The following is a 13,245-nucleotide window of genomic DNA, read 5'->3' on the forward strand; positions in this document are numbered from 1 at the left end:
AGGGGAAAGTGGATGGGGGCGAGGGAAGAGAAAGGGGGCGTTCAGAGTCTATGAGGGCGGAGGGAGCGAGAGCGAGGAGCCTTAAAACGTGGGGAGCACCGCTGGGACGGAGTGTGCGGGGAGTCGGGTCCCGGAGGTGAGGGGAGGGACCTGGCAGATGGAGGCTGGCTTTGGGGGCGTAACCGAAAAGTGGGCAGAGGTGTCGTGTGGGGTGAGTGGAAGATGCAGGGGGTGGGAGCGAGGCGTGAGGAGGAGTGGCGGGCGGTGGGGGCGCCCTGTGCGGAGGGCTGGCGCTGGGAGCAGGAGTCGGTGGGCGCTGGACGCCTACACGGGGAGGGGGAGGGGCATGGAGCAGAGCCCCGTGCAGCCATGTGTTACTTCTCCAGCTTGAGTTTGGCCCCAGCATCCCTCTCTACTGCGCTGGAGTTCCATTCTCCACCACTTCACGTGCGCTTCCCTTTATGCCACCTCCTGGAGCTGATTTCTTCTCAGCCCTTTGGAATAAGTTAGTTTAACGGCTTTTACCGTGGTGCAAATGCCACGCTCCCTACATTCTTCTCCCTGTGTCCCAGAAGTTGTATGTTCCCAGATTGTTGACCTGCTTAATATGGCTGTCTCATTCCAACCATCGTTTGTGTGCGAGCGTGTGTGTGTGTGTGTGTGTGTGTGTGTGTGTAGCGGGGAGAGACCTGGGCAGTTTTGCCCCCTGCCTTTCTACTCCCTTCATCCCCCTACCCACCAAGGCTGTTTTGTCCTGGGCATTGCAGCCAACGTGGCAGTGGGGTGAGGGCTACAGTCAAGTGCACGGTGGCAAGTACCCCACTTTCTGAACAGCACTGAAATGGGTTCTTAATAACAGCTTGATGTGGTGGCTGTGGGGAAACTAGGGAGAAGCAAACTTAACCTTGCTTTCATACTCCAATCTGTGACGGATCCCACAAATGCAAGTACTTAGGAACGGGAAAAGGAACCTACTTGCATGAGGAGGTTGGCAATAAGTTGAAAGTGAGGCTTGTATTTGATTCACACCAGATGTGAAAAGATCATTGCACACTTCCAAAGCCGGAGCCTCTACCAAATGTACAAAAGTCATGATCCCTGCCATCTAAACGGTTAATGACATTCTCTAAACCAGAGTCTCTTGAGCTTCTGATGATTACTAAGCCTAGTTACTGCACATCTTCCTCCTTCTGTGGGGCTATTACAGAGTAGTAGCTACTACAGGGCTACTCCTTGCTAGGTAGGAATGGGATTAAGAGGATCTCAGGTAGAAAGCCCCCAAGTCTTTCTGGACTTTTCACTGTATATGTTAGCATCACATCTTGGGATGCAGAAACTTGGTCAAATCTGGTAGCAAGATGGTGACCAAGTAGTAAAAGTATGTTTAGAATCTGGTGGTGCAGAGTAAGGCAATGCCCAGACTAACTCATGCCTATCATGAGTTATAAACCAAACCACACGACTACAAACCTGTTGGTTTTGTTTGGGCTTCCTTGAAACCCCGGGAAGTTGGTAGAACAAGAACCAGAACCTTAGTCACTTTTAGTGGAAAATAACAGAAAGCCTACCTGTATAGCAGCTGGAAACTGATTAGCAATCATATTTTAAGATCAGTTATTTTGTGTCTACTATAGAACTAATATTAAAAGGACAATTGCTGGTGGATGCTGTGGAAGGGAGAAGAATGTAGGTTTGGATGTCTGGGTTCATTACATGGTCTGCTCCTTTTATAGAGCCAGAGGCCCTGGGATACTGGTAGAAATGTAGGAAGCTAGAGCTCTGCATAACTTGTCAGGTGATTTAGGGTAAGTTGGGTGGACTCTTGCTTATAGATTGGGCTGATCAATAATGTATCCACTTATTAATATCCCAGAAGCTTTAATAAGGCATTTGCCTAGTTGGTAGTGGGGGGGATTATTTGTAGATTTTCGGTATGGCAGGAGAGGGGAAAAAATAGGAGGAGGAGAGAGTAGCCAGAGCATGTGGCCTTCTTTGTGGCCAGGCATTAGGGGAATGTACCTGGCCTCTGTTTTGGAGGCACATCAGGGCTTTTACATGTTAACTTAAGCCCACGTATGTGTTCACATTATTTCTATTCCTTGGCCTTGGAAAGCACCAGAGGTGGTTTTCTCTAGGACAGTAGAGTATATGGGATAAAAGGAAACCCCTTGTAGTCATAAACCTTTAAGAGAATGGCACTGGGAGCTGGAATGCCTGGGTTTTAAATCCAGGTTCTGCCATTTACTAGTTGTGTGACTTTGAGGAAGTTCTTTCTGTGTCTTAGTTTCCTCGTCTGTGGATAACAATATCTATATCATAAGAATTAAATGAGTTAATAGATAGAAAGTGCTTAAAACATGCCTGGCACATGAGAAATTTATAAAAGTGTTTACTGCTGCTTATATTATTATTCCCTCTGCTCGCCAACGTGAGAGCACTGTTGGCCAGAGCCCATTGCCTTTTCAGGCTTCAAAGAGCAAACCCAGATTGATCTGAAACCAGTACTACAGGTTTCAGAATTTCAGGGCCTCCTCTTGCATTTTTATTCTCTCATCTTTTAAAATGAGCTTTCTAAATAGAGCTCTGAAACCCAGCTGTTTCAGAGCTGGGTTTGGGCTTCAGGAACAATTAAGTGTCGTCCCTGTTTCTCTTGCCCATCTCAAAGTGATGTAACGCTCAGGGCTGTGCAGTTATCTCCCCACCACACATCCTGCTGTGTTCTTGACAAGACATATTAGACCTTGTGAAAAGGGTTATGGTGTAAAAAGCAGGATTTGCCTTCTGCAACCATTCATCCATAAGGTTTGTCTTTGTGAAATGAGGAATGGCTTCATTTTTATGAGCCTGGGCTAGGAGTGAGGAAGGCTGAAGAGAGTGGAGAGAAAAATGAAAGTCAGCTCTAGAAAAGCTAAGAGCCACTAGTGGGTAATAGAAACCTAAGATAAATTTCTTACTGCAATTCTCCCTTAAATTAAATTCTCTTTTGTGTCTTATGTCACTTAGAGGCTGCTAACTTTTATGCTCTTCCAGGACCATGATGAAGGACAAAATAGGACTAGGAGGTGAATTGTTCTGGGTTCTAGTCCTGCCTATCTTGTTTAGTATGTCTGTATGTTCCTAGGATGAAGATAATGTTAATCTAGCTTTGCAAATTATTTCTTCAGTGGACCAGCCCCACTGGGACCAGCTGGGTGCCAGGGAAGCTAAATGCTGCCTTGAAACCTCCTCTGACCACCAGAACCTTCTTTAACCAGGGATTGGCAGTTATGATCTACAGGCCATATCTGGCCCTGGACCTGTTTTTGTAAATAAAGTTTTATTGGAACCAGCCACACTGCTTCATTTAAATATTGTCTAGGGCTGCTTTTGTGCTGTCGGTGAAGAGTTGTGATAAAGACTGTAGGGCCCACAAAGCCTAAAATATTTACTATATGTCACTTTACAGAAAAGTTTGCCAACTCTTGTCTCAAACAGTATACCTGTTTTTCCTATATAAAGATCAGTTTCAAACTTGTGTAATATAAACCTCAGAAAATTCTAAGGCGGTAAAGAAAATGAACAAGCCTGTAGTCCCACTCATATTTTAAGGCAAAAGAAAAGAGGGTCACCTGCTTCCAGTCAGTTCTCAATCTTTGTAGAACATGGTCATGTGTGAATCCAGCTTCTCCACCCCCATCATTGTCAGGTGATATGTTGGGTAGACATAAGCTAATTTGAATTGACATAAAACCTTAACTGTTAGGCAAATTTGCCCCAACCTGACAGCCCACAACTGCAGTGAACACATTTCACAATCAGATGGAAATTACTTTAGGCTTATCTCCTGTTTTGAATTTTTTTCATTACCTTTTATTTTTCTGAACAGATTAAGGAGAGCTGGCAGTAGTCATGGTTGCCCTAAAATATTGGCTTCCCCACGGGGACATAAGAAGGGTAGTTTATATCAAATGTCGATTAGGTTCCCCAGGATGGCTGTTTCGTGAATACAAGGCTGCAGTGCTTATATTATTAAATTGTTAAACGCCTTTCTTTGCAATGCTTTGAAAACTTATTTCTTGGGGGATGGGTGTTTAGATAGGTCTGGAACCATAAAAAGGAGGTTGCATATTAGAGTCCCTAAGAGAAAGCCCACAGCAAACTAGTCCACATGGCTACTGGTGCCAGAAACAGGCTGGAGATTAGAAGAGAGTTCCAACCTTTCCATGCCAAGGCATCATCTTGCTATAATGAGGCCTGGGGGTGCAGTTAAAACCCTTTAAGAGCTACAATTGCCCTTCTAAAACCTGTGATTGAGGCAGCTTCTGTTTGGGAAGCATTAAAACACCAGACACTTCCTAGCCCAACACTGCTAACTGTTGCTTTTGACAGCTTTGCCAGCACCAGGCACATACATGGTCAGCAAAATGCACTGCTGAAGCATCTGACTCTTAAATGTTATCACCAGTGATGACATCCTTGAAACTGGGGGCTAGCTGCTTAACTGCTTTATCTCTTTGGTACCCAAAGGAGTGTGAGTCCATGTGTTCTTCAGTATTTTGGATAGCAAAGGATTATATAGTACGAGAAGGTCTCACTTATATAACATGGAACTAAGAGATCTTAAACCAGTGTCAGAGGGGTGAGAACAACAGTGGGCTGTGATGGCAAGAGGACATTGTTCTCTCACGTTCTAGACATATAGATTTTTAGAAAGTTGGAGGCAGTAATGCAAACCTTTCATAGTGATGGTGCTAATTTAGGTGTTACCACAATGGTTGGTGGGCTTCAATAGCCAAGAGAACACTATGCCTGTATTTTCTGCTGAATTCAGTTTAGTTTGAATGGTGTGATGGGCATCAGGGCCACACTATTCCTTGATCTTGGAAGAACTGTTAGAGCATCTTCCTCCAGATTCTTAAATGACTCACATAGAGCCTTCCTGCTAAAGGATTCAGACTTTAGGGTGTGGCATGTTCTGAGGGGCAGGTCTGGTTATGGAGTTCTTACTGACACTATCACGTTTGACTCTAGCTGAAGTGTTCTGACTAGACCTGCCTGGGCTTACCCTTACTCCACAGGCAGTTTGGAGCCCTTTTATTTAATTAATTAATTTATTTATTTTTATTTTTATTATTTTTTTTGAGACAGAGTCACTGTGTCACCCAGGATGAAGTGCAATGGCACGATCTCGGCTCACTGCAACCTCTGCCTCCCAGGTTCAAGCCGTTCTCCTGTTTCAGCCTTTCAAGTAGCTGGGACTACAGGCGCCTACCACCACACCCGGCTAATTTTTGTATTTTTAGTAGAGATGGGGTTTCACCATATTGGCCAGGCTGGTCTCAGACTCCTGACCTTGTGATCCACCTGCCTCGGCCTCCCAAAGTGCTGGGATTACAGGCGTGAGCCACCGCGCCCAGTTTATTTATTTATTTTTTGGAGACAGACTCTTACTCTGTCACCCAGGCTGGAGTGCAATGGCATGATCTTTGCTTACTGCAACCTCCACCTCCAGATTCAAGCATTTCTCCTGCCTCAGCTTCCCAAAAAGCTGGGATTACAGGTGTGCACCACCATGTCCAGCTATTTTTTTTTGTATTTTTATTAGAGACGGGGCGGGGGATTTCACCATGTTGGCCAGGCTGGTCTCCAACATCTGACTCAGGTGATCCACCCGCCTTGGCCTCCCAAAGTGCTGGGATTACAGGCGTGAGCCACCACACCTGGCCCTGGAGCCCTTTTAAAGCAATGGAAAGGAAAACCTTATGTGTCACTCCCAGTTCAGAGCAAAGGTAGATGCTCACCAGAGAGTGAGTTAGTGAGAATGGATAGTCTCTTCTTGGGTTAGTAAGCTCTGCCATCCTTTGAGATGCATGTTACCCTTCTTTGTCACAGAAGTGGGAACAGGGAAGAGTGGAAGCAAAGAAAGGATGGGTGGGAAATCTGGTCAGTTTCCCCCTTTGTCTAGGTTCAGTCTTCACAGAGGGCTCCATTATTTGGTTAGCAGGATATGAATTAACCAAACATTAGCCAAATCTACTCACATTATTAGGTCAAAAACAAATCCTGATCTCAGAAAGGGAAGAGTTGTGGATGATATTTGAAATTTCTAAGTTATCTGTGCCCCAGTTTTTTCCAGTTTGTGGAGCTCATGAAGGGGCCGTTGTTGTTGGCAACATCTGGATGGTAGGAGGTTCTCGTAACAGCTGGCTGCTAGTGTTCAGGCTCAGCTCATGGTCCCCACCAAACCTCCTGGTTTGGAAAACTCTGCCTGGCACTGTGCTTTCCCCTCAGGGGCACTACAAAGCTGAATGCCGAGCTTTGCAGTCATTTAAATGCTTCACCTTAGGCCCACATACGCCTTGATCGACCCTTACTGTGTGGGAGCACTACAGCTAATCAAGGATGGCTTTAATGAACTTAAAAGAATGCTATCGAAGTATTTCATAATAGAAAAAGTTCAAATCCAGGCCCTGAGGGACCTGGAACTGAAGTCCAGGCCATGTGCAGACATTTACCCTGCCCTGCTCAGGCATACAGGTTTGTGGATTTGCTCAGGAGCCCTCGAGAGTTGCTGGGGGAGTGGAGGAGGGATGGAGTGCCTTTAGCTCAGCTCTGCGTACATTAGCAGTTTGAGCTCCCAGCTCCCTAGTAAAAGGGGTGGAGGCTAGGGGAGGCCTGGGAATACTCGGAGGGTTTTGGTTGCTCTGAAGCAGCTGGCCTGTGATCAAGGGTTAAGGAGTTTTCTCTCAGAGACTGCCTGAATGTGGCTTCTTAGAGGATGGATGGTATTTGACAGAACAAAGCTGTAGGTTTGGGGTGCCTCTTCTCTCTCTCTCTTTTTTTGAGGCAGAGTCTCATTCTATATCTCAAGCTGGAGTGCAGTGGCGTGATCTCAGCTCACTGAAACCTCCACGTCTCTGGGTTCAACCAATTCTCCTGCCTTACCCTCCCAAGTAGCTGGGACTACAGATGTGAGTCACCATGCCCAGCTAATTGCTGTATTCTTAGTAGAGATGAGGTTTTACCATGTTGGCCAGGCTGGTCTTGAACTCCTGACCTCAAGTGATCCCCCTGCCTTGGCCTCCCAAAGTGCTGGGATTACAGGTGTGAGCCACCGCCCCCAGCCTTTGTCTCTCTCTTTTTTTTTTTTTGAGAGATGGGGTCTAGCTCTGTCACCCAGGTTGGAATCCAGTAATGCCATCATAGCTCACCATAGTCTCCTGGGCTCAAGCCATCCACGGGGTGCCTCCTCTCTGACTCTGAGCTCCCTATCCTGTAAACGAAGGATGACTTTTCCAGGGAAGCCATGTTTGTTAGGGGCAGCCTAGTTCACCCGCAGCTCTGCCACTTGAGTCCCTTATCATCTGATCCTAAATGAAGACATGCAGGAGAGCACCAAGATATTACATCCTCAAAGGTCAAAGGAAGGATTAATGTGCAACTCTAAAAGCAGATTGCTAACACATCCATAAGTGAATAAAATATAAATTCAAGCTGGAAGAGGCAAAGAATGAAGAAATACTTAGTGTTTGGTGAGGTTAATTAGAGAAAACTACTGGGATGTTTTGAGAAGGCTTTAAAAAAAATTGTCAATATATTATTCTCCCTAAGGTTAAATTAAGTTTTTACTCTCTCCTTTCCTTTCCCTTTCAAAAGTGACATTGTTTCGCCTTGTCTAGTCAGCTATATTCCTTATTTTTCTCAAACCTCTTGAGTCCCTTCTGCCCTATACTGGAAATTGTGTGCCTGCCTTTTTAAGAGTAGGCACCTCATGTTTCAAGTTCAAGTGCAATGGAACTCACCCTGCAGCTTGAACAGATTTGAGTGTTTTTGCAGAGGGAGGGCCAGGGCAGATGGGGAGTGTCATGCTCAATAAATACTTGTTGGATTGAGTTGCTGGGGAGGCAGCAGAGTGGGGAGAGTAAGCCACACCTCCCCCAGGCTCACTCAGAATGGTCTTTCCCACTTCTGGTCCCCACATACTGTTCCCTCTCTGTAATACCTCTCTTTAGCTACTTACAAGGCAAAACCCCCCGAAGTGTTAGTATTCTTTCTTTCCTTAAATCACTGGTCGCCTATTCATCCTGGTCATTGGGCTTGAAGCCCAGCTGGTGGCAAAGACGTGGCATTTCCATAGATGTCATTGCTAGGCCTGTAGGTTCTTTTCCCAACACACTTACAGCTAGAGGGTGAGCTTGGGCAGTTACCAGGTCGATCCATGGAAACAGCCAATGTGTAGGATTTTGTTATGATTTTGTTAAAAAGCCAGACTGCCTGGCTTTAGGCTTTGAAGTGGATATGGTGAGAGGCCAAGGAGACCAAGATGAATGCTAGCTGTCTTTTCACTCCAGGTAGATTTGTGCCAACTTCCTAGTAGTGTTCTGTGTAGCAAGGAGATGGAAGAAAACAAAATCTGGATCAGTGGCTTTTCTAGGCCAAGGAGGAGAATTATCTGTTGGCCCTGTGATGGCTTCAGAGGTGTGATCAGGCTGGAAGTGCCTCCTCTCAAGCCAGCCACCATCCTGTGATAGCAGGCACTGCTGTTTCTCCTCCCACCAACCACCAGATAGGGAAGTGCAAGAAAGAGATGCTTGTTATCACTTCACAGGCCCTGGACACTTAACACTGTTGTCCACAGAGTCTCTGTTCCCTGCCTTGAAGGTTGCCAACCATGTGTCTGGTGGCTTAGTGAAAATGACTTTTTTTCTTTTCTTTTTTTTCTTTTTTTTGAGACAGAATTTTACTTTTGTTGCCCAGGCTGGAGAACAATGGTGCCATCTCGGCTCACCGCAACCTCCACCTCCCAGGTTCAAGCGAGTCTCCTGCCTCAGCCTCCCAAGTAGCTTGGGATTACAGGCATGCACCACTACGCCCAGCCATTTTTGTATTTTTAGTAGAGATGGGGTTTCTTCATGTTGGTCAGGCTGGTCTCGAACTCCCAACCTCAGGTGATCCAACCCCCTCGGCCTCCCAAAGTGCTGGGATTACAGGTGTGAGCCACTGCACCCGGCCGAAAATGGCTTTTTTAACCTGCCCAGCTGGGTGTAAGTTTGAACAGAGTGAAAATGTGATTGGGAGCATAGGCAGATTATCTTACCCTCTCTTCCCTCCCCTCCTTCTCCTCTCTACTCCACACTCCCTTCCCTTTAAGAGTTTGCTGTGCTTGGCCGGGTGCGATGTCTCACGCCTGTAATCTCAGCACTTTGGGAGGCCGAGGCGGGCGGATCACGAGGTCAGGAGATCAAGACTATCCTGGCTAACATGGTGAAACCCCGTCTCTACTAAAAATACAAAAAATTAGCCGGGTGTGGTGGCGGGCGCCTGTAGTGCCAGCTACTCGGGAGGCTGAGGCAGGAGAATGGCGTGAACCCAGGAGGCGGAGCTTGCAGTGCGCCGAGATGGCGCCACTGCACTCCAGCCTGGGGGACAGAGCGAGACTCCGTCTCAAAAAAAACAGAAAAAAAAAAAAAAGAGTTTGCTGTGCTCTGTGCATGTCTGGTCGCCCACGTGGCTTTGGAAAAACCACTCCTGATAACACGTGCGCTCCCTGCCCCACAGCGGCAGGCTGGTGGAAAACTTGCCACACAGCCCCTGTTTGGGGATTGTCTTCTTAACTCCTGCCCATCAGATATGACATAAGCCAGGGGTGGGGTTGGGGTGGAAGTGGATAGCATTTGGCATGATAGAGGGGATGCAGCCAGAGGGCTTTCACAATATGGCATAGTCTGGATTTAGAAACTGGGGAGAGGAGGGCTATATGAACCACGTCCATGGGGGGTGTGCACATCTTAATGCTGAGGGCAGCAGCTGGACTCTTTCTTATTGGAATCTGGGGTAGTTCTGTGTTCACAGAGGTAGACAAAAACAGTTGCTTCTATAGAAAAAAAGAGTCTCTGAATCTCAGCTCTAAAAGGCCCAAAAAATCACCTGTATTTTTCATTGAAATGGAGAATATAGATAGCATTAGGTTTTTTGTTTGTTTGTTTTGAGACAGAGTCTCACTCTGTTACCCAGGCTGGAGTGCAGTGGTGCAATCTCTGCTGACTGCAACCTCCACCTCCCAAGTTCAAGTGCTTCTCCTGCCTCAGCTTCCCGAGCAGCTAATTTTTATATTTGTAATAGAAACAAGGTTTCATCATGTTGGCCAGACTGGTCTTGAACTCCTGACCTCAGGTGATCCAACCGCCTCACCCTCTCAAAGTGCTGGGATTACAGGCTTGAGCCACCGTTCCTGGCCTTCATTAGTTTTGACAATATGTTCCATTTGTTTAGGTCTGTGGTGCTTCTGATAGGAACTCTCAACTGTTTTTCATGCATCTTCACAACAGTCCTGCAGGTGCAGGTGGCATTTCATTGTTTTTGCAGATAAGGAAACTGAGGCCCGGAAAGGAAGTACTTGTCTGAGACCAAATGACTAATAAACCCCTTTTGCTTAATTAGGCAAAGGGCATTTCCCACATATGCAGAAAAAGTCCGTTGTGAATTTTGTCTCAGGCTGGCATCCACTGCTACCTGCCCAGCACACCTCCAGCATTTGTTTCTCCTCTGTTTATATATCTGTATTCCAGGAGCAAAGATTCATTTGTTAAGCTAGCAAAAGAGAATTGGGGCTGGGTGTGGTGGCTCACACCTGTAATCCCAGCAGTTTGAGAGGCTGAGGCAGGCAGATCACTTGAGGTCAGGAGTTTGAGACTAGCCTGGCCAACATGGTGAAACCCCATCTCCACTAAAACTACAAAAATTAGCAGGGCATGTTGACACCTGCCTCTAGTCCCAGCTACTCGGGAGGCTAAGGTAGGAGAATCACTTGAGTCCGGAGGCGAAGGTTGCAGTGAGCCAAGACTGCGCCACTGCCCTCCAGCCTGGGTGACATAGCGAGACTGTCTCAGGAAAAAAAAAAAAAAAAAAGAATTGGAAACTGGGCTGCAAAGAAGTCTGTTTCTTCCTTTAGCACCCCAAGGTGACTATCCACACCATAAATACTCACTTGGTGTGGGTAGCTGGAAGATGATGGTTACTATTAATACATTATTACATGTGTGATATGGTGGCAGTTTTTGAGTGTTTCCAGCTGGTTTGAGATATACCATTTCCATGAGAATGAGTAGCTAACGAGGGACAGATAGGACATAGGAGGCAAACCAAGTTTTTCTGCCTCTGTGGGGTGGTCATGTTTACTGAGCTTGGGGCAAGGCCATGTTAGGGAGACATGCAAAGATGGATCTTACAGGAAAAGGTTTCTTTCTTATGTGTGATTATGTGAAATCCAGAAAAGCACCCGGGAATACATGTGGGTGATGTGTTCCTATGGCAGGGGCAGGGTAATTGCAAGTGGCATTGTGCCGTGATAATAGCTTAGTTCTCTCTGTAGGGGACCCCTGGTGTAACCATCCCCCTACTTCTAGTGGGAAAGAAGCCTGGGGGGCGCAGGATCTGTCTGAGCATATCTCCCTCTCCTAGCTTTAGGTTAACTGAAAGTGGAGTCATTGTAATGTATGATAGTGCTCTTCTGCGACAGGCATGTGCCCAGTAAGAGAAATAGGAAGGCCTTGAACTCTGGGAGAAAGCTCCATCTAGGGACTACGTATCGTGGAGAATTGACTTCTTAGAGGTTATCTAACCCTCCCAAGTGGATTACAGGCTGCTCTTACCTCCAAAGCAGACTCTGTATAGAATTCTCTCTCTCTTTTTTTTTTTTTTTAAAATAGAGATGGGGTCTCACTATGTTGCCCAGGCTAGTCTCAAACTCCTGGGCTCAAGTGATCCTCCTTCCTCAGCCTCCCAAAGTGCTGGGATTACAGGCATGAGCCATTGCACTTGGCCTAGAAATCTTTTTTTTTTTTTGAGACGGAGTCTCACTCTGTTGCCCAGACCAGAGTGCAGCGGTGCAATCTTGGATCACTGCAACCTCCACCTCCCAGGTTCAAGAATTTCTCCTGCCTCAGCCTCCTGAGTAGCTGTGGGATTACAGGCACCCGCCACCATGCCCGGCTAATTTTTCTGTATTTTTAGTAGAGACAGGGTTTCACCATTACTGGCCAGGCTGGTCTCAAACTCCTGACCCTGTGATCTGCCCATCTCAGCCTCCCAAAGTGCTGGGATTACAGACACGAGCCACTGCGCCTGGCCAGGAAGTTTTTAATATTCTAATAACCATATGCTTGTGTGAAATCTTTTTTTTTTTTTTTTTGAGACCGAGTCTCGCTCTGTTGCCAGGCTGGAGTACAGTGGCGTGATCTTGTCTCACTGCAACCTTCGCCTTCTGGGTTCAAGCGATTCTCCTGCCTCAGCCTACTGAGTAGCTGGGACTACAGGCACATGCCACCATGCCCAGCTAATTTTTGTATTTCTTAGTAGAAGTGAGGTTTCACCATGTTGGCCAGGATGGTCTTGATCTCGACCTCGTGATCCACCCGCCTGGGCCTCCCAAAGTGCTGGGATTTATAGGCGTGAGCCACCGTGCCCAGCCTTTTTTTTTTTTTTTTGTAGACAGAGTTTGCTTTTGTTGCTCAGGCTGAGTTCAGTGGCACAGTCTCAGCTCACTGCAACTTCCGCCTCCTGTGTTCAAGCGATTCTTCTGCCTCAGCCTCCCAAATAGCTGGGATTACAGGCACACACCACCACACCTGGCTAATTTTCGTGTTTTTAGTAGAGACAGGGTTTCACCATGTTGGCCAGGCTGGTTTCAAACTCCTGACCTCAGGTGATCTGCCTGCCTCAGCCTCCCAAAGTGCTGGGATTATAGGCATGAGCCATCGTACCCAGCTGAAACCTTTCTTTCCTAGTTATTTCCCAACTTCACAAGGTAAAATCCCATTACAACAAATATTACAAAAATGCTTCTGTATGATAAAGCTGTTTCCATGGTTCATGTAAATGCTTTGTTGTTTTTTGTGGGGTTTGTTGTTTTAAAAAATATAGTAACTAGCCGGGCGCGGTGGCTCACGCCTGTAATCCCTGCACTTTGGGAGGCTGAGGCGGGCGGATCACGAGGTCAGGAGATCGAGACCATCCTGGCTAACATGGTGAAACCCCGTCTCTACTAAAATACAAAAAATTAGCCGGGCACGTTTGCTGGCATCTGTAGTCCCAGCTACTCGGGAGGCTGAGGCAGGAGAATGGCGCGAACCCAGGAGGCGGAGCTTGCAGTGAGCCAAGATGGTGCCACTGCACTCCAGCCTGGGCGACAAAGTGAAGACTCCGCCTCAAAAAAAAAAAAAAAAAAAAAATATATATATATATAGTAACTAATAATCATATATACCA

At 46.7% G+C, this 13,245-nt stretch overlaps 1 protein-coding gene and 1 long non-coding RNA gene across 3 annotated transcripts in view; both read left to right on the forward strand.

Annotated features, from left to right (window-relative positions):
* Positions 1–13,245, forward strand: part of LOC105472355 (family with sequence similarity 117 member A) — a 54,351-nt gene that overhangs the window by 329 nt on the left and 40,777 nt on the right. The gene's annotated exons all lie outside the window — the stretch shown is intronic.
* Positions 159–3,330, forward strand: LOC139359617 (uncharacterized). The gene is made up of 2 exons (XR_011615769.1): positions 159–3,062; positions 3,165–3,330. It is a non-coding gene; the product is annotated as an uncharacterized lncRNA (long non-coding RNA).

Source organism: Macaca nemestrina, chromosome 17 (genome assembly GCF_043159975.1).
Source record: "Macaca nemestrina isolate mMacNem1 chromosome 17, mMacNem.hap1, whole genome shotgun sequence".
Lineage (NCBI taxonomy): Eukaryota > Metazoa > Chordata > Mammalia > Primates > Cercopithecidae > Macaca > Macaca nemestrina.